Raw genomic sequence first — 22,306 nt, forward strand, 5'->3', positions numbered from 1 at the left:
GGGCTTGACTCTGCATGACAGTAGAAGAGGAAGGGTGGTAGGCCACAAAAGATGTCGGGCCTCCTCTGCATAGGGTGTTGCTACTTGCTGTCCTGAGACATAGATGATGAAGCAACACATTACCAGCAGTACTCCTGCTCATAGCAGAAATACTGATTGCCCATATCAACATAAGGAGAACGCCTCATTACCATATAGTGGATTAGGACGGAAGAACAGTGTAGTAGTCATGTTCAGTCACCATGTCCCTGGAGGCCTTTTGGATATTGAGCCCCCATATGGAAGGGGATATGTGCAAGGTCATTAAGTGCTTTTAATTACAATGACTAGATCCTGCTCCAGTTGAAGCTGATTTGGGAGCAGGGGCCACTGACTTAATTGGTGCACATTACTCTCTCTGCAGCTACTGCCTCTATATCTATTCAGTCAGAGTGCTTCGCTCAACAGGTGTGCATCTTCCCTGCACATCCTTCTTGGTGCACTGTAGGATAAAACTTTTAGTGGTGGTAAAAGGATTCATGAAGTTGGGTGGGTTGTACTTTTTTTTCCTTTGTAATTTTGTTTATTATCATCTTTGTGACAGAAGCCAAGTATCAGATTTCTTATAGCCATTAGAGTTGGTGGAAAGAGTTACTTGCTGAAATACTGCCAAGTACTGTGACTAAAACATTTTGCATTTTTGTATTGGCTGACCAACCCTTATTTCACAGGTTGCTGAATCTATTCAAGAGGAGAAAAGAGCAACCAAACAAACACCTGTGTAGGGCAGAAACTTGAAAATATTAAAATAGCAAAGTAGAAACTCACTCAATGTGCCCTAGTGAGTGGAAGCCCACTACAAATTAATTTGTGAAAACTATCAAATTAGGGCAGTTCTGCAGCACTCACTACCCTCAACTCCCTTTGACTTAACTGAGAGTTGAGCAGGCTCCTGATGCCATTAGGTCATAGGTAAGCAAACATTGAAAGCCAAGGAAGATCTATTACAAAACATACTTTCCTCATTTATTTTGTTATTTGTGGTTCAGTTTTAATTAGAAATGTGTGAATAATGGAAAAGGGTATATTTTATTTTATTCAAAGAACTTCACAACATGTTTACAAAATTATTTTTAGTTCTGTAAAACATCACTTTGACACCGTGTGCACTGGATGCATTTAGTATTTGTTGGCCTCTTCGGCTGTCACAGACTCAGCTGTACATCTGGTTTAAGCAACAACTTTTTGCCACTAGAGACTCTGGTTAAATTGGCATAGAGTTTGCTCTCATGATAGTCCTCAGAGGGAATATTTGTTCAAACAAAACCTCAGTATAAACTGGCCCAGTGCTCATTTTCTGTTCTTGAGGTGACTCACTACATGCACAATAGGCATGTTGCCTATTAGTTATCATTCACAACGAAGTCTGGAGAAGTTGCATGGAGTCTGCTTGTCCCGTGACTAGCTGTGGCTGGCATAATCAGCCTTACTTTGAAGGGCATTTGGAATTCAGCGCAGTCAACAGACAATTGGATAAAGAAAACATGAAGCTCTGATGCTAATTAGCATTGCTGCCACTGGGTACAATTTAGAATTTGGTGGAGAACTCTTTCTTAATAAGAAGTCTTTCAAGCCAGAAAAGCAGTACCACGCCTTTGGATTGCTGCTAATGACTATACATCAAAAACTTCTGACTGAAGTTAATTCATCAGTACATTAACAACTTTACAAATAATTGTGAAAACATCTGTGCTGGCTGGCAAGATCTAAAGGGAAACTTGTCATTAATTTTACATATATAAAGTTTCAGCCTTTTCTGCCTTACTTTGCAGCTCCTGCCACAATCAACTCCTCCCTTCCTCCACCCTGAGCCTCTATGCTGCTTAGTACTGGTACCTGGCCAGGAGCAGATGTAAGAGAGCAGGTGCCAGAGAGGCTTCCTGAAGAGTAGGTGCCCCTAGTGACTCAGAGGAGCTAGTACAGCTCCTGCTAACCATCTGGCTTGATGAATGAGGATCCAGCTGGGTTGCAGGAATGAGTGCCAGGGCTGCCAGAGGCATAAATATCATGTGACATGGATGACAGTTGGGAGCTCTAGGTCTCCATCCCCCCGACCATGCCAAACATGGGGAGGAGTTGCTGGAGCATGCTGCCTACTGGTTGTGGTGTATGGTTCCTATGAAACTATTGCCAGGTGGCACAAGTTAGAGCAACCACTGGCAGATCTTGTGCAAAGAACCAAGGAGCCATCACTGATTGCTGGTTTTCAGCTTTTCCTCCTTTTCTTCTCTCATGGCTGTTCCAGGTGGCCGTGTGAGGGCAGAAGCCATACTTTAAGGGCTACCCTAGGGTCAAAGAGAGTCAGATGAGCTCCTGCAGACTTGCAGGGAAGCAGATAAAGAACGAGCGAGAGCCACTATCTTTATTCCCCTGTAGTACCAGTGGACTTCCTGCTGAGCAGTTGAAAAGGAAGAGACACCAGCTGCTCAGAGTGCTCTTTGCTCACATCAGAGCAGCTTCTGGGGCTGCACAGGAGGTGATTGTGAAGGTAGTGGGGCCCAGATCTGTACAGGAACTTAGGCATTGCAACTCCTCACTTTTAGGCACCTAGCCGCCCTGTGGAATCCACAAACCCTGATGAGGTGCCTAGGTTCCTTATACAATGCATGGGGGAAGAGAGTCACCTGAGAATGCAATTCACAAAAGCCAGCACACTAGGCGAGGAGCTGCCTAAGCTAATCAATAGTAGATGCCAACAAGATAGGTGTGTCTTAAGTTGTACCCCTCTTTGAGAGTTAGGCATCCAAATCCAGGCTAGATCAAGGTGCCTATCTCTGCTTGGGATCCACAGTAGTGAAGTCTCTCCTGGAGTCAGATGTCTAAGCCATTTCTTGCAAGAACAGCACAGCACTCACCTAACTCCACATAAAATGGCCGGGAGAGGGAGGAGAAGGTTGAAGAGGCCTCCCTTATAACCTTTAGCCCAGTGATTAGGGCTTTCATCTGGAATATGGGAGACTCCAGTTCAATTATTTCCTCTGCTCTATGAGAAGAAGCAGTCGGAACAGGGGTTTCTCAAACCAGTGAACTATGGGATATTCTGAATGGGTCACTTTCGAGCTCTCCTGTTGAAGTCATAAACTTTGTATGAATAATTAAATATGCACTGGGCGAGTGAGAGTGATGCTATAGTCCAGGGGCTACGGCACTTCCCTGGGAGGGGGGCAGGCCTCTGTTCAAATCCTTTCTGTCCCTCAGGCAGATGGGGAAATGGAACGAGGGTCTCCCAGTCCCAACATTGGATTAAAGGTCTTCCAGCTTTTTTGTGTGAAGATAGGTGTGCTCTGAGCACACCTATTGGATTGGCCCTTGAAGAGGAGAGGTGTTGCCCCAGTTCTCTTCTCCTGGTTTGAGGGTCGCATTGGACTGAGAGAGAGCTTAGGTGAGAAAGAGAGAGAGAGAGGTGTCTGGATGCCTCCCAGAGACCGCTGTGTGTGTGCCCAGAGGCAGAAACTTAGGTGCCTCAGGGACTTTGCAGAAAAATTGTAGGTGCGGAGGGATTTTAGGCATTTACACATGAGCAGGGGGTTTCAGGATCTTAGTGGTCCTAAATTTTGGATTTAGGCACCTAACTCTCACTTTAGGCACACAAGTTCTTTTGTGGATTTAGGCATGAGTCCTCTCTACCACCTCCCCATTGTGACAGGTCTGATACAAACACTTCAGTTTAAAGGTTGCAGGGCATGGCTCAGGGTTACATTTTCAATTCGTAATCAAATATACATTTTCTTCTTAAATGAGTGAAAGCTCAAAATTGTGGCTCTTGCGGGCCAGACTGCTTCCTGTCTGGCCTCATAATTTGAATCTTTGGAGGGGAGGATAAAGGGAACTTTGATTGAGCCAGTTCCTCTGAATTTTTTGAAGTGTTTACTCCTTTATTCCCTTCTCCCTTTTCTCTGTTGGCTGGTCCTTTGGAAGTCTGAGTGCAGTCAGACTGTGCATCAACTAAATATGGATATTCTTTGCACAGGAACTATCACAGGGTGTCTGGCTCTTCAAGATAATTGGACTCAGTCCCACTTGACTAATCAGCTACCTCTCAGCTGTGACTGTGAGGATAGGGATGAGCTGATAGCCTGAAGATCACCTGGTCCTCACAAAAGCCAGCAAAAGCTCAGTTGAACTGTAGAAAACAGGAGTCCTCAGGTTGGAGGAAGACCCCAGTTTATGAGAGACTCTTAAGTGGATGACTTGTGGAAGTAGTCCTGCAAGGCAAAGGCCGGGAAGGAGAAGGGAGCAGAGGGGCTTGTCCTGTCTCCCAGGTGGATGGCCTGTGGAGTGTAACCCCGTAGAGATTAGACGGGGTCTTGCAGAAGGCCCCAGATCAGAGGGAAAGGATGTGAGTAATCTATTGAAGAACTAAAACTAACACTTGGAAGAAAAGGCATTGAAGTCCTATGGCTGGAGATGTTCTTTGGTACAGGGGTTGGTGAGTGAGCCCACTCATTTAAAGAAACCAACAGTTTAAAGTATGTTTAGGATTATAAATAGGAATGAAGCCACATGTTCTCATAAAGCACGAACACCTACACAACGCAGCAGCCTGTTTGTTTAGCACCACACACTGTTGTGAACCCATGGCTCTGTTCTTTGCAAGGAGTACTGAACCCAGTTCAAGGTCTCCGTCCTGATATTCAAAGCTCTCTGTACAGTTAGTTCTTGCTATCTGAGAAATCACCTCTCTCTCTCTCTCCATTACTATGACCTTCCACCACAGCAATGTTCCTATTGAACAGTGAATCTGTCAGCTAGTAGGTTAAGTGATGGAGTCAGTTCCATTGATTTTTATAGCTCTTGAGGACCTTTAGCACCTATTAGGAGGTGTTCAGTTCTATCTCTGAGTGAGTGGGCAACACCCCTCTGGATTTGGCCCTTAATAAAGGTTACTCAGGTAGGTAAGGGCTGCAGGGCTGGTTCCATAGTTTGAATATAAGCAACATTGCACAGAATTAGAGTGTGTGTGTGTGTATATACATATATATATATATGTATGTATGTGTATATATATAAATCCATGATACTCCCACACCTTGAATACTGTGTGCAGTTCTGGTCACCCCATCTCAGAAAAGATATATTAGGATTGGAAAAGGTACAGAAAAGGGTGATAAAAATTATGGGTATGGAACTACTTCCTTATGAGGAGCGATTTTAAAAACGACTGGAGCTGTTCAGCTTGGAAAAGAGACAACTAAAGGGAGGAGATATGACAAAGGTCTATAAAATCATGAATAGTGATGAGAAAGTAAATAAGGAAGTTTTTACCCCTTCACAAAACTCAAAAAACGTGGGTCATGCAATGAATTTAATAGGTAGCAGACGTAAAACAAATCTAAGAAAGTAGTACTTCACACAATGCACAGTCAACCTGTGGAACTCATTGCCAGGAGATGTTGTGAAGGCCAGTAATACAGCTTGGTTCAAAAAAGAATTTAATAAGTTCATGGAGGCTAGGTCCATCAATGGCTGTTAGCCAAGATGCTCAGGGATACAACCCCATGCTCTTGGTGTCCTAAGCCTCTACCTGCCAGAAGCTGGGAGTAGATTACAGGGGATGGATCACTCGATAATTGTCCTGTTTTGTTCATTGCCTCTGAAGCACCTGGCATTGGCCACTGTCGGAAGACAGGATACTGGGCTAGATGGACCATTGGTCTGACCCAGTATGGCCATTCTTATGTTCTTATGTTGTAAATAATTTGTATATTTGCTAGTTGTCAAAGACTAGTTTTAGAATATAAACTACTGTGTGAATTGGTCCTTTTTGAAAAACAGAACGGAGATGTGGATTGCATGAGAAATTGGGATCTGAGTAAAGCAGAGAAATTTATAACAGAAAACAATATCTTTTGGTGTTTATTATGCCATGAAAACACACTTTCCAGATCTCACGTTTTTTGTAGTAATTCTATAAGTTTAAGAAGTTTTAAAAAAATAGCTTTCATAAATGAATACCTTGGACAAAGGAGTTTGTCATTTAAATTTTTAAATGGTTAATGCAACTGTGTAGGAAACAACAATAAATGCTTGCAATATAATAATCCACTGTGGGGCCTATTGCATCCTTAGCTTGTTTAGAAGTCAACCTAGAAGGCTTTATGGAAAATGGAAATGAAGGAAACATTTTGCTCTTTCTGTAGAGAGTGAGAAAGTGCTCCCTATTGAAACCTCACTTTGTACTTTTCATATGAGTCTAACAGTGCTTGAACCCTTTGGTCACTGTTTTTGTAGTGGACTGGAGTAATAGAAACCATGAGCGGTAAAGATAGTTCAGTGTGCGAGCAATGCCTCTTTTGTCAGATCACTCAGACTTTTTTATTTTAATGAAGCTAGAAGTCTAGAGGGAATAATTCACAAAACATGAGGTGTATCTAAAACTTTTTAAAAGAAATTTATTATGTTTCTTTAACTGAAGAAAGAGACCAGTAGTAAGTTATCAACAATACATATATCACATCAGCCGCCTTCTTCTGGCTGCTTTGCAATAGGTAAGCTCGTGCTGGCATTTAATTTATAAACGCCTCTTATTTAAAGTTTATAGCTTGCCATATAGGGACTGGGTGTAGAAGTGGGTTTTCCCCCAAATTTGAAATAAAAAAATCTTTGTAGATGTTTGCAAGTTGTTTGGATTCTTACCACTGCAAGGTTTTCCCCAAAACTATTTTATTGACTTTTTTCAATTCAGTAATCATTTATTTTCATAGTGGACCAAATTCTTAGCTAGAATAAATTCCTTTCACATCACAGAAGCTGTGCCCATTTATACCAGCAGAGAATTTGACCCATTAGCTCTTGTGGGGTTTTTTATTGTTAATTTACAAACATACACCCTGAGTTAGAATTAAATGTATAATGACTCTTTAAAGAATTGTCAGATTTTTCACTAGAAACTGATATGAAGTTAAAGAAAAGATAAGACTCTGAAAGTTGATGCTACTTTATTGGGAAGGATAAAAAGTATTCTTCCCTTGCTTTTTTTTATAAAAAAATTCCAAAGATACAATAAATAAAAAGGAAGTCAGCAAATTCAAACATCATGTCACCCAAGAAGTCTTTAGCAAAACCCAGTAATGACATAGATCTCCTGAGTTCCAATCCAGTGATTTAACCACAAGACCGTTCTTCCTCTCTTTTTTATAGGTTTATATATGTTTCATATAACTTTTCCCAGTTTTGTGTTCTATCTTTAGCTATGTTTTACTAAACTACAACAAATTACTTATATTGACCAATAGTCTGCCACTGTACTGGAAAAATGTCTAAACCAATTACACAAGTTTTCTGTACTATATGTTACTGCTGTAATTTGAGAGTCCTTTGAATTTTTAAATTTATTGGTGGAATAATTGGTTATCACATAATTACTGTTGTACTGAAACGACAAGTTTCATTCTCACACAAAATGAATACTGTAATCAGAGGTGGATTAAAGTTTCCTGGGGCCCGGGGCCAGAGCAAGTGGGGGACCCGTCCCCACGCATGCTGCCTGCAGTCCTACCCCTGTTCCACCCTTTCTGCCCCCTCCCTGGGGCCCTGCCCCTGTTCCACCCATGGTCCCTCCCCATTCCACACCCCCCAACACTGTGGTCTTGCAACTTGTTTGCTCCTTTCTGCTCCCTCCCACACTGTGGCCCCAAGACCGGAGAAGCTCTGTCCCCATTCCATGCCCTGGGCACAGTGGGGAGCGAGAGCTCCTCCAGACCTGAGGCCGTAGCAGGTAGCAAGAGTTCCTCCAATCCCAGGGCTACAGCAGAGGTCCGAGTGCTGGGGCTTTCCCCACCACCCCCATGCTTCTGCGGGGGACCAGGGTTGAGGTGCTGGGGCTTGTCCTGCCCTGCACTTCTGCCGGAGAGTGGGGTTGGGTGTGGGGGCTTCCCCTGCCGCCCCGTGGCTTCTGCCTGGGTCTGGGGCTGCTGGGAGCTTCCCCTGCCACCCTGCAGCTTCTGCCATGGGCATGGGTAGGGCGCCGGGGCTTCTCCCACCCTGCCCAGTGCTTCTGCCGGAGAGTGGGGTCAGGGTATTCAGGCTTCCCCTGACACACTCACCTGTCTGGGTGTGGGGGCTTCCCCTGCCGCCCCGTGGCTTCTGCCTGGGTCTGGGTCTGCTGGGAGCTTCCCCTGCCACCCTGCAGCTTCTGCCATGGGCATGGGTAGGGCGCCGGGGCTTCTCCCACCCTGCCCAGTGCTTCTGCCGGAGAGTGGGGTCAGGGTATTCAGGCTTCCCCTGACACGCTCACCTGTCTGGGAGCAGGGTCAGGGCATGGGGGCTTCCCCCAACCTGTCCAGCACTGCTACCAGGGATCAGGGTCAGGGCGCAGGGGCTTCTCCTATCCCACCTGTCACTGTTGCCAGGGAGTGGGGTCGGGGTGCAGGGGCTTCCCCTGATCTGCCCAGTGGCCGGAGCTCTGGGCTTCTGCTGCCTGGTGGCGGATTTTTTCAGGGGTCCCTGGGCATAGGCCCTGTCAGCCCAGTGGCTAATCCGCCACTGACTGCAATAGCTTTGAAATGTCACTGATTTAAAATTACAAACCTGCAATCTGTTGATATGCTAGAGATTCTGGGGTATGGGCAGGAGGTTGTTTTTGTTTTGTTTAACAATGGCAGATTTAAGCACAGAACTCCCAATGGTGTTAATGAGAATTGTGTGGACAAGAGGCTAGTCTTTGGTTTAGATTTATAACTCAAACTCATCAAGTACAGAATAACAAAGGCTGAGCAGAAGAATACAGTCTTTTGGGAAATGCAAGTTATTTTTTTGCTGCAATTCCCTCTGTGACTCAGCCTCGTCAAAATACTAGATATAAGAGACTTGTATAAGAGACTAGGTATAAGTGACTTGTGGTCTCTAGTCATTGAGAAAAGAGTGGAAATTAGGAAAATATACCCACAAAGATTTGTTTAATGCTGTGAAGCTAAATTCTGTTCTCAGATACACAGGTTCAATTCACTTTCACATGTATATTTTTATTTACATTCATCCCTTTATCAGTGCCCCTACCATTTGTTGTCAGTAGAGATCAATAGCACAGGGTTCTTTCACTTGAGCTGAAAGCATAACCCTTCAGAAGTAAGTAGGCTGTAGATCTCTCCTACTGAAGTTTTTCCACTTTAATTGAATAATTAAGTATCAATTGGCCAGAGAAAGAGAGAAAAAAAATCACTCTATAGACCAGTAGTTAGGGTACTCTCTTGAGAGCCAACAGATCCCTGTTCAAATCCCACATCGCAGGGGAATACCCTAATTGCTTGTCTAAAAATTACAAGGGAGGCCTTCTCCTTGATCCCCACTCCCTGGCTGTTTTACATAGAGCTAGACAGCCTCTGAGCATGCCTAGGTGACTGTGTAATTGGTCTGTGGGCACGCTCACTTCTGCCTTACTCTAGAGTACAGTGTGCATGCCCAGAAGCCAATTACACAGTTACCCAGGGAGCTTTTAGTGTAAACACCTAGGTTCCAAGTGGGTATAGGCACCTACAGGGTCAGGTGGTAGCCGAGCAGTGGTTCGGTGGATCACAGTGGTGCCTAAAAATGGAATTTACATGCCTAACTCTGGGGTTTGCCTCATACCTTTGTGGCTCTGGGCCTGATCATCTGCCCGTGCTTCCCAAACAGTGAGCTATGGCTCCTGTGAGGAACCAAGAAGAGTTCACAGTGGAGCCACGACTATTTGGGAAAAATTATAATCAATGTCCATTACGGGTATTTTTTCCTGATTAACAGACTGTTAAACTAGGCTGCATCTTATCTATGGGTTTGTGTCTTATGCTGCTGCTGGGGCTGGGAGCTCCTCTGTGTCCTCTGCTCCTGCAGGGAGCCATCAGCAAAGAGACTTCCTAAGAATAAAGTTGTCCAAATTCTAGTGACCTTCTTGAATCTAATTTTAAAATATCTGTAAGGGCTATCTGTACTAAAAAGTTTGGGAACCACCATTCTGTGTGAAATAATCCCCAGAGGGGAACATGACACTCAGCCAGCATGTTACGTTTTTAAATAACTTGGTTTTAGTCTATCTGAAATTTCATGTCTGTTTATGCCCTCACACTCTGTTTAGTGAAAACTGCTTTAACTGGGCTCCAGTGACTATCAGTCAGTCTGGTAGCGGGAGCTCATGATGCCTGGATAAGTGCTAGAATTTTTTTTTTTGGCTCATAGACTTTAAGGCCAGAAGTGACCATCATGATCATGTAGTCTGACCTCTTGCACATTGCAAGCCACAGAACCTCACCCACCCACTCCTGTAATAGACCCCTAACTTCTGGCTGAGTTACTGAAGTCCTTTGTAATAACGATCATAAAGGGAAATCCACATTTGTTTCTGTTTTAGCTGTGTGTTTAAACATGCTTTTAATACATTTTTCAACCAATACCAGTTCTTTTAAACTAGATTTTTTTTCTAGAGAGTATTCCTGTGAAATAAGTGAACATACTTTACATCTTACATCAATAAGATCTAAGGGTAAGGGATGATCAATGGAAAGTTTTGCTGAATAATGCATAATGTCAATTTTTTTGTATTGGCCAAGAGAATGGCTTAAAATTATGTAAACATGAGTTAACTGTGAATGGGGTAGAACATACAAAGATGTTACTAGGATGTACCTGGAAATCTGGGCCTGTCTCAGTCAATTATGTAATAAACAGTATTTTGTCCCAGTTTTTGTAACCATGCTGACTGGGCATCTGGAGAAGGTGAACCAGTGAAATTGATGATAGGCTGAGTGCATGTGCATCTCAAGGACTGCCCTATTGTTAGAGCTGTCACATGATGACATTCCTGCACTCCCCTTCTTCTGCATGAGCTCTAAACCCAGGCCTTCTCTAAAACCTAGCCAAATCAATAGTGTGGCAACAAAGGCGTGGAAGGGATTTTGCTTGGCTGAGGAAGAGATGGAAAGAGAAATCTCACTTTTCCTTCTACCTCCCACCCCGCAGCGTTCAAAACCCTTCCATGCACACCGCCTGATCTCCAGCAAAACAAGCACTGATGTGCTAACCTTACAAATGTTACTGTGCTAGACTAGAGCTATACAATTGCATCTACTTAGGATACTGCATATAGTTTTGGGGACATTCTGAAATTTGGCTGAGAGTCTCAAAGCTCATCTATATAATGTTACTAAAACTATATTAGACAACCCGGTATATCAGGCACAGAGATCGTCTTTCATCATTCCCATGGGAAGTAGAAGGAATGTGAGGGGGTAGTGTGTAAAAGGTGAGGGGTGTCAGGGCTTACCATTCTCTGGCCAGAATAGCAGCAAAGAGAACAGCCATCTAATTAACTCTGGCTTGAAATCTGAACCCTGGGCTTTACTGGTTTGATTTGATTGTTTGTGCTACACTCATCCTTCCTCTTTCCTACCACCACCTTTTGCAGCCCATCATATTTCTCATTGTCCTCCTCTCACACATACATGCCTTCTTTCCCCCTCCTATCTCCTCCTCCTCTTCTTCCCCTTTGTTCGTCTTTGTTGTATAATGCCCTGCCCTCTGCCTCTACTACCACACTCCGAAATATTACAAATTTTAGCTAATGAAAAAAAAAACCTATCCCAGAGCCTGCAGAATGACCTAAGCAACCAGCCAATCTCACTGTTCTAACCTTTGTACTCTTTTCCCTTTCCATCCCCTTAGGACTAAATTAAACATATAAACTGGATAATAATTGAACTACTGTAACTCATACTGAATAGATGAGTTTTAACTTTAACCAGTTCTTTGTTTGAGCTACACAACAATAATATAGAATAATACAATCCACTTATTTCCAAAATATTCTATATTCTTTTGGATACATAGGGCCAGATTCCCTCTGCTGGGGTAATATGTAAACTGTTTGGTGCAGGGAAAGTCTTCTGTTCTATGTCTGTGCATTTTAGCATAATGGGAATAATTAATAATATACCAAGATTGTATTCCCCTCCCTCACATTTCACATGTCACTTATTTTCCTAAATCGTGAGCTCTTTGGAGTAAAGGGTGTCTTCGTACGTGTTTATATAGCTGTGGCGGAGCGAGACTCATCACCATGGCGCTTCCTGTTGGCCATTCTTGAATTAGCTCAATTCTTTCCACAGGGCACTCTCCTGCGGTGGTGTCTCGCATGCCGTTACTCCCGCTTTGCTGTCTCCACCACTCTGTGACCCGCATCACTTCCCGGAATTCAGTGTCCTCTTCTGGGCACAGCCTGTGCCCCACTCTTCTGTCTCCCTCAGTATCGGGGGAACTGGCAGCTGCCCCACCACAATAGCACCTTGCAAAATGGGCACCAGTCCTTGGTGCCTGCAATAAAAATGTAATAAAAGATGCAAGAAGAGCACAATGAATGATTTTGGCATCCAGATATGAGTATTGTGACAAAGTTCCTGCTCTACCTTGGTGGGTCTTGCGCTTATTGGCAGATTTGCTCACCTTGGAGCTTCACGGCAGCCCTCAGTTTGGCCATTTTCATGAACCCACAGTCCAGGTCAACTCCGGGGGGAACCCGGACCCGCCCTCTACTCTGGGTTCCAGCCCAGGGCCCTCTGGAATGCAGCTGTCTAAAGTGCCTCCTGGAACAGCTGTGTGACAGCTACAACTCCCTGGGCTACTTCCCTATGGCCTCCTCCCAACACCTTCTTTATCCTCGCCATAGGACCTTCCTCCTGGTGTCTGATAATGCTTGTACACCTCAGTCCTCCAACAGTATGCATTCTCACTCTCAGCTCCTAGTGCCTCTTGCTTCCAGCTCCTCTCACACACACCACAAACTGAAGTGAGCTCCTTTTTAAAACCCAGGTGCCCTGATTAGCCTGCCTTAATTGATTCTAGCAGCTTTTTGATTGGCTGCAGGTGTTCTAATCAGCCTGTCTTAATTGTCTTCAGAAGGTTCCTGATGGTTCTGGAACCTTCCCTGTTACCTTACCCAGGGAAAAGGGACCTACTTAGCGTGGGGCTAATATATCTGCCTTCTATTACTCTTCTATAGCCATCTGGCCCAACCCTGTCACAGTATATAAAGCATTATATACTTTATTTGATGACTTCCATGTCTTTTTTAGGGCTGTCAATTAATTGCAGTTAACTCACACGATTAACTCAAAAAATTAATTGTGATTGAAAAAATTAATCGCTATTAAACTGTTAAACTATAGAATACTAATTGAAATTTATTAAATATTTTGGATGTTTTTCTACATTTTCAAATATATTGATTTCAATTACAACACAGAATACAAAGTGTACACTGGTCATTTTATCTTTTTTATTACAAATAGATGCACCTTAAAATGATAAACAAAAGAAATAGGATTTTTCAGTTCACCTCATACAAGTACTGTAGTGCAATCTCTATCATGAAAAGTGTAACTTACAAAGGTAGATTTTTTTTGTTACATAACTGCACTCAAAACAAAACAGTGTAAAACTTTAGAGCCTACAAGTCCACTCAGTCCTACTTCTTGTTCAGCCAATCGCTCAGACAAACAACTTGGTTTACATTTACGAGAGATACTGCTGCCTGCTTCTCATTTACAATGTCACCTGAAAGTGAGAACAGGCGTTCATATGGCACTTTTGTAGCTAGTGTTGCAAGGTATTTACGTGCCAGATAGACTAAACATCCGTATGCCTCTTCATGCTTCATCCATTCCAGAGGACATGCTTCCATGCTGCTGATGTTCATTAAAAAAAATAGTGCATTAATTAAATTTGTGACTGAACTTCTTGGGGGAGAATTGTATGTCCCTTGCTCTGTTTTACCCACATTTTGCCATATATTTCACGTTATAGCAGTCTCAGATGATGACCCAGCACATGTTGTTTGATTTACAAACACGGTCACTCCAGGTTTGACAAAATGCAAAGAAGGTACCAATGTAAGATTTGTAAAAATAGCTACAGCACTGGACCCAAGGTTTAAGAATCTGAAGTGTTGTCCAAAATCTGAGAGGGACGAGGTGTAGAGCATGCTTTCAGAAGTCTTAAAAGAGCAACACTCAGATGTGGAAACTACAGAATCTGAACCACCGAAAAAGAAAATCAACCTTCTGCCAGTGGCATCTGACTCAAATAATGAAAATGAACATGCATCAGTCTGCTCTGATTTGGATCATTATCGAGCAGAACCCATCATCAGCATGGGTGCATGCCCTCTGGAATGGTGGTTGAAGCATGAAGGGACATATGAATCTTTAGCACATCTGGCACATGAATATCTTGCAAAGCTGGTTACAACAGTGCCATGTGAATGCCTGTTCTCACTCTCAGGTGACATTGAAAACAAGAAGCGGGCAGCATTATCTCCTGGAAATGTAACCAAACTTGTTTGTTTGAGTGATTGCCTGAAGTAGGACTGAGTGGACTTTGTTTTATTTTTGAATGCAGCTATTTTTTGTACATAATTTGACATTTGTAAATTCAGCTTTAATGATAAATAGATTGCACTACAGTACTTATATTAGGTGAACTGAAAATACTATTTCTTTTGTTTTTTACAGTACAAATATTTGTAATAAAAATAATATAAAGTGAGCACTGTACACTTTGTAGTATATGTTGTAATTGAAATCAATATATTTCAAAATGTAGAAAACATCCAAAAATATTTTAAAAAATGTTATTCTACTGTTGTTTAACAATGCGGTTAATAGCGATTAATTTTTTTAATCACTTGACAGCCCTATTCTTTTTATTTTCACAAACACGAGTTTCTCAAATATATTCATTTCTTCAGCAAATCATCATTGGCACGTGGATCATTCATGAACTGCAAATATTCAAAATTTGAAAGTCACACTATGTTGAGTGATTACATAATCAGGTGGTATTGTTTCTGTTTCATGGTTGATCATATATGTACCAAAACAGTGCAAATTTCCTATTGAATTGTAAAATCATATTGCTGTTATGCAGTTTGAAAATATTTGGTGAATATGCAAACATAACTGCCTTTTACAAGAATTTTTATTTGCAAAGCACAAGCATTTGTATATGCAATAGTTGTGAGCACAAGAGTTGTGAATATAGATAAATCAAAATTCACATTGGAAGAGATATTCCAGAATCACAATTTTTGTATTATTCACCTAGGTCTAATTGTATCTGATTCTTACATCCTTGAATATACTCTTGGTTAACTATGTGTTCTATTAATGGACTGCCTGTGATAATACATTCAAGTAGGAAACTTATAATGAAGAAAGTCATTAGGAGGAAAAGATATTTCACTGGTATTTTAGGATTTTATTTTGGGGCTAGATTTTTTTTTTTGTAGTTGGTATGTGGCCATCTGTATATCCTTAAGATGAATACAATGAGACATGGACAATGAAACTACACAAAACTTACTTTGTTGGTAAAAAATCAAGAGCCATTTCATTCCAGATAAGGATAAAGCAAGGCTTCTTTAACTGTAGGAGGAAATAATGTTGAACAAAAAAAAGCCTTTAAAAATGTCAACTATCGTGTTAGAGAAGATGAGTAATGGAAAGCTAAATTGATCACAAAGATGAATAAGATTAGTCAGTTGAAGCTGGCATTCAAAATGAGTAAGAAGCTCCTCAGATTCTACCCAGTATCATTTAAAACTGTTACTATAGTTTTCTGCCCAATAATAACAGAAAGTGAAGAACTTTGTCCTACTGTTTTTCATATACACATTTAGAACATCATTTTTTACATTCCTAAACAAAAAATATAAAATTAAATTTATGAAATGACTTCACACCTATACAATCAACTGAAAGTTCTTGATTCATAGTGGTCAGTGATGTCTATAGAGCTCAGTAAATTCTTGGGTCAGATTGGTTTCCCCTATTTTCAAGTATAAATTACACTTGGTTATGGCACTGATACAATCCAGACAGCATGTTTCAGGGTAATTACATTTCTCAAGGGGTTAGGCACTAAGGCTTTGGCTTTAGGCATTATAATACCACCTAATTGTGCATCTATTGCGTAGAAATACTTAGTTCACACTGGGTCCTGTTTTGCAACCCTTGCTCACTCTGAATAGTATTTACTTACAAGAGCAAGTAAATTACAGGATGAGGGCCTGAGACTGTGATTGGGTAGCCCACGCAGGGGTGTAGGAGGGATAGTCCCAGTTATAATTTAGCTCTGACATTACAATATTACACCTCCAGAGTGTACGTGGTTTCTCATGACATGTATCTAAGGTTTTACAAGAAGTTTCTCAGTATGATGCTTGTTTCTATTTTATTCATTTTTGTCACATGGGACCAAGCAACACTGACCCATTTTCCCTTTTTCTCATTTCGTAACTATTAAACCATTAACAGAATCTCTTGAGTCTGTGACCCTGACAAATCAGGAGTGTGGGAATGGGATTGTCATAATGAACAGTTATCTCTCTAGGGAAATCATGTATATTAGTTTCTCAATATTGTCATCTTGTCATTGTATCTGCTTTGGAAAGATTCTTCAATGCCTATATAAGTTTGAAGCATTTACAAGTGTTCACAGTAGTTTTCAGTTTGGGGAGAATGTGTATATCTAAGATTCTTTCTTTTTTAAATGTCTCATCATTTATACTGTTTGTTGGATCTGATTTTTAAACACAAATCAAGGGTTTCAAGATGAGCATTCTATTGAGATTTTTTATTTCAAGTTGTAGTAAACTTGTTGCTGTCCTCTTAAAATATACTAACTTGCAATTAGCATAGGCATCAAAACAGATTAGAATTAAAGCACTTATTATTGGAGTACCTTTCTGTCTTAGGCATTGGAGACATTGCTGGACAATGGGGAATCTGCAAGGCCAAGCAAATTAAAAACTATTTGAAACGTAAACCAATTTTTCTTTGAAATAAAATTATTTGTCTATGAAAACAACTTAGTCTTTCAGCTTCCCTATTGTCTTGCACTTCCCCAGATATATAACACAAAGATGTCTTTGTTTACCAGCATTCATATGGCTGTATTTTTCCACTCTTAAATATGAAATTCAATATTTAACTGTCTCTATAGATACACATACTATCGTTCTATTAAATTTATTCTTGCAAATATAACCTTGCTAGTTAAAGATACCTCTTAGGTCTTTACTGATTTTCTAAAAACTGGTAGGTTTGGCCGCAGTTTCAGTGGCAGAGCCTAATACTGATTTAAAATCCAAAAGTTTATCCTTCTCCTCCTCAACCTTCTCACTGCTCATATCATCCTCCTGCAGTCCATTCAAAATGCAGCTGCTAAAATAATCTTCCTTGTCCATCATTTTGACTACATTATTACCACCCTCTTTGAATCCCTCTACTAGTTCTTCCTTGTCTACTGTCACTGGTTGAATTTCTCATCCTTACTAGCATCTGAGACCTTGGTTCTTGTTACATCAGCTCAACACCCTCCGCTCTATCTATGTTAACCTTGATGCCTTATTTGTTAGCTTCTCTCAGGCATTGCCATGTCTTACTCTAAACCACCCCATTATGGATAAAATATCCTCTACATTCCAGTCTGCCAGCCTACTAACCTCTTTTTATTTAAATCCAACCTTAAGGCTCACTTCTTCCATGTTGCCCAGAAGATAAGTTAATAAAATAAGCTATATATATTTTTTAAATGTAGTCATTCCTTCATCTGCATTTCTCCCTGTATGCTATGCCTGTCTGCTTAGGCTGTAAGCTCTTTGGGGCAGGCAGGAGCTCTGTGGGGCATTTTGTGTCTTGTACTGTGCCAACAACATTGTTAGCACTTAACAAATAACAATAACAAAAGTTGAATCTGAATGGTTAGGACTTCAGCATCCTTCTACAGGACAAGAACTCAACAGCACAATGCCCTCTAGAACCATTCTGGCGGTATTGGTTCCATACTGATTCAGTTAGCTTGGTTTGGTATTTAGTGGGCACGTGAATTGGCTTGCTAGTTTGTAGTCACAATATTTTTTCTGTGGGAAACACTAATAGTTCAAATATAACTGTTCTAGCTCCAAGTTATTCTCCTGTAACTGTACAATTAACTCCTCTCACCATTATGTATTTTCAGTTCTAGAACCCTTTTTGTGCGTTGAATAATAGAAATGTTTTGTAACTCCACTGTGCACACAATCCTGAGGTTTTCAGTAATATTTTTTTGTCAGGGATAGGCTGTGGGGTAGAGGGCCGGTTCCTATTGTTTGTTAAACTTGAAATCTGTAAGGCCCAGATCCTTCCTGGTCCTTTTGCCCATATATAATGGCAGAGGTTGTAAAGAACCTTCCCGTATGCCTTGTGTGGCTTGCATAAGGATCAGATGGGGTGCTCTAGGACTGCTCTGTCACTGCTTCTCCAAGACTGCAAAGACACTCTGAGAGAGAGGCCTGAGAAAGAGCAGCTATAGTCCCATGCTTCTCATGAGCCTGTGGAGTGGGACCAGCATGCAGAGCTGTAGGTTAAAACCCGTAAAGGGGTGTAGTACTGGGTGTGCTCCCCTTGCATGCACGAGTGTTCCTCTTTGGATTCCCCTGGGGGTGATTTGTCTCTGCAGCACTCCTTCCTCTGGTGTGTGTCTAAATGGCACAACAGATCCCTAGGTAAATCTGCAATGTGTTTTGTTTTTGATTTTTTACTTCTAACTCTTGCAAACCAAACTGCAGGATTTCCACATCACTAGTTCAAGGCCTGATTCTGCCAAACTAACCCACATTGGGTAGTACTACTTGGTTATATACCAATTAAGAAATATATGCAGCCATGCATGGAATAAGGTATTACTCAGTATGAGCAAGGATGAAAGAATATGGCCCACAGCAGCTTTCCCAAGGTCACAGAATGGGGAGTCACAGTGTCAAAACTGGGAATTCTGAAGACTTCCTGACTTACTATCCTCTGCTCAGATCAAGTCTCTCTCAGCTGGTTTATTTCTTTCAAAGACCTATTGAGTTGATTTTGTTAAAAGCTGTCAGGTTATAATAAATCAAGTGACAAGGTCTGTATGGTGTGAAGCTGTGCTTACTACAGTGTGGAGGAGGACCATGTGTTTTAATCACTTCCATTATACTTAGCAAATATATCATCTTATGCAGTGATCTGTAACTGCCAAAATCTTTACAAGCTGGTTTGAAAAACTAGACAAAATAAACTTTAGTATTCAGAATATTGCAGATCAGCTAGTAGATAGAAAGTAAAATATTTTGTAAAGGAATAGTAAGGTTCTCTAGATCAATAATGGGAGTATGACTAAGAAGCAAATTGGTACAAAACAGGAGGTTTTCTTTGACGAAGATAGAATGTTAGACCTTGGGGTGAACTGTAATCTAAGGAGATGGGAAAGAATGTTAACTCTCCCCCCCTTCCCCCAGGAAAACAATAGAATCATAGAAGATTAGGGTTGGAAGAGACCTCAGGAGGTCATCTAGTCCAACCCCCTGCTCAACGCAGGACCAACCCCAACTAAATCATCCCAGCCAGGGCTTTGTCAAGCCGGGCCTTAAAAACCTCTAAGGATGGAAATTCCACCACCTACCAAGGTAACCCATTCCAGTGCTTCACCACCCTCCTAGTGAAATAGTTTTTCCTAATTTCCAAACTAGACCTCCCTCACTGCAATTTGAGACCATTGCTCCTTGTTCTGTCATCTGCCACCACTGAGAACAGCCTAGCTCCATCCTCTTTGGAACTCCCTTCTGGTAGCTGAAGGCTGTTATCAAATCTCTCTTCACTCTTCTCTTCTGCAGACCAAATAAGCCCAGTTCCCTCAGCCTCTGCACATAAGTCATGTGCCCCAGCCCCCTGATCATTTTTGTTGTCCTCCGCTGGACTCTCTCCAATTTTTCCACATCCTTTCTGTAGTGGGGGGCCCAAAACTCGATGCAGTACTCCAGGTGTGGCCTCACCAGTGCCAAATAGAGGGGAATAATCACTTCCCTTGATCTGCTGGCAGTGCTCCTACTAATGCAGCCCAATATGCCGTTAGCCTTCTTGGCAACAAGGGCACATTGTTGACTCTCATTCAGCTTCTCGTTCACTGTAATCCACAGGTCCTTTTCTGCCGAACTGCTGCTTAGTCAGTTGGTCCCCAGCCTGTAGCCGTGTCTGGGAGTCTTCTGTCCTAAGTGCAGGACTCTGCACTTGTCCTTGTTGAACCTCATCAGATTTCTTTTAGCCCAATCCTTCAATTTGTCTAGGTCACTCTGGACCCTATCCCTACCCTCCCGTGTATCTACCTCTTCCCCCAGTTTAGTGTCATCTGCAAACTTACTGATGATGCAGTCCATCCCATCATCCAGATCATTAATGAAGATGTTGAACAAAACCAGCCCCAGGAGCAACCCATTGGGCACTCTGCTTGATACCGGCTGCCAACTAGACATCGAGCCATTGATCACTACCCATTAAGCCTGATGATCCAGCCAGCTTTCTATCCACCTTCTAGTCCAGTTATCCAATCCATACTTTTTTAACTTGCTGGCAAGAATACTGTGGGAGACCGTATCAAAAGCTTTACTAAAGTCAAAATATATCACGTCCACACTTTCCCCATATCCACAGAGCCAGTTATCTCATCACAGAAGGCAATCAGGTTGGTCAGGCATGACTTGTCCTTGGCGAATCCATGTTAACTATTCCTGATCAACTTCCTCTCCTCCAAGTGCTTCAAAATGGATTCCTTGAGGACCTGCTCCATGATTTTTCAAAGGACTGAGGTGAGGCTGACTGGTCTGTAATTTCCCGGATTCTCCTTCTTCCCTTTTTTAAAGATGGGCACTATATTTGCCTTTTTCCAGTCATCCAGGACCTCCCCCAATCACCACAAGTTTTCAAAGATAATGGCTCTGAGTAGAGTAGGCTAAGGAGAAAAACATGTCTAGTAAAAGAGTTAAGTGAATTATAAAGCTCTTGGAAAAACAGCATTGAAATACATAACTACTAATTTTCTGTATAACAGACTCATGAACACCATGGAAGTATGCTGTCTAAGGGCTAAATTGCCCCTTGGACTGTGCTTACATGCATAATTGTAAAGGAGAATAAGAATTGTCCTTCTTCCCATGCATGGGTTTACCTGGATTTTGAGTCTGAGCACATAGGAGTGAGTGGGTGTGGCGTGCCTGTTGTTTTCCCCATCACCCAAGCAAGTGGATGGAGAATGAACATAGCCTTGACTCTAGGCTACCTTTTCCTCCATTCTCATGGCCCACATGCTGCCCAGTACAGTTAACCCAGGATACAAAGTGTGACACAGGGCCAGAAAGGGTTAAGCAACTTGCAGACTAATTGACCCAGTTTCAACCTTTAGAGACATATTAGTAGATAATGGTTGTGGTTTTTGTGTGTTTACATCAGGGATCAGCAACCTTTGGCCCGCGGCCCATCAGGGAAAGCTGCTGGAGGTCTGGGAGGGTTTGTTTACCTGCAGCATCCTCAGGTTCGGCCGATCGCAGCTCCCCGTCCCAGGCCAATGGGGGCTGCGGGAAGAGGTGCGGGCTGGGCCACCTCTTCCCGCAGGTCCCATTGGCCTGGAATGGTGAATCGCAGCCAGTGGGAGCTGCAATCAGCCAAACCTGCAGACACTGCAGGTAAACAAACCCTCCTCGGCCCACCAGCCACATGCCAAAGGTTGTCAATCCATGGTTTATATATTTATTGTTAGAGGTTGACAATGTAGCCAAACAGTTCCTGTCTGTCGCTGTATTCTATTAATTCAGAGATCAAAAGGAAATGTTAACATGTGAATGTAGTGATATCACTGTCTTCATTTCTCTTTGAAGTATGTAAATGGCAGGAGATAGGCAACTGCCTTATGTTAATCCATGTAGCTAATTACTGGTGATGCTTAAGAAATAGGAGGTTACTTCAAAGACGCTATTCTTCACCCAAGGAACACCTGCTGTCAGGAGGCTGACAGTAGCCTGCCAGGGATCTATACAAACTCCTAGGCCCTGATCCTTTTCATCTCAGATCTGCTTAAGCTTCATCAGGGCAAGTTTGAGTCACAAGACTGAGATCTCCAGTGCATCTGGATCACCCTGATATTGGACATTGGACTGTAACCTATGGACTAATTCTAAAAGGACATTTTGCAGCTCTAAAGCTCTCCATCTCTACTGTGAAACTGACTTAAAAACTCTATTCATATTGGTATGTATAATGATCTTTTAACCAATACTCTCTCTCTCTTTTCTTTTCTTAATAAATTTTAGTTTAATTAATAAGAACTGGCTATAAGCGTGTATTTGGATAAGATCTAAGATATTCATTAACCTGGTGGGTAATGTGTCCGATCGTTTGGGGTTGGTAGAACATTTTATATGATGAACAAGATTTTTTGGTAATCCTCATCATATTTG

General features: G+C 42.0%; 1 protein-coding gene across 1 annotated transcript in view; it reads left to right on the forward strand.

Annotated features, from left to right (window-relative positions):
* The window catches only part of COL4A2 (collagen type IV alpha 2 chain), a 249,358-nt gene that overhangs the window by 69,490 nt on the left and 157,562 nt on the right, over positions 1-22,306 (forward strand). The gene's annotated exons all lie outside the window — the stretch shown is intronic.

This window comes from Lepidochelys kempii, chromosome 1 (genome assembly GCF_965140265.1).
Source record: "Lepidochelys kempii isolate rLepKem1 chromosome 1, rLepKem1.hap2, whole genome shotgun sequence".
Classification (NCBI taxonomy): domain Eukaryota; kingdom Metazoa; phylum Chordata; order Testudines; family Cheloniidae; genus Lepidochelys; species Lepidochelys kempii.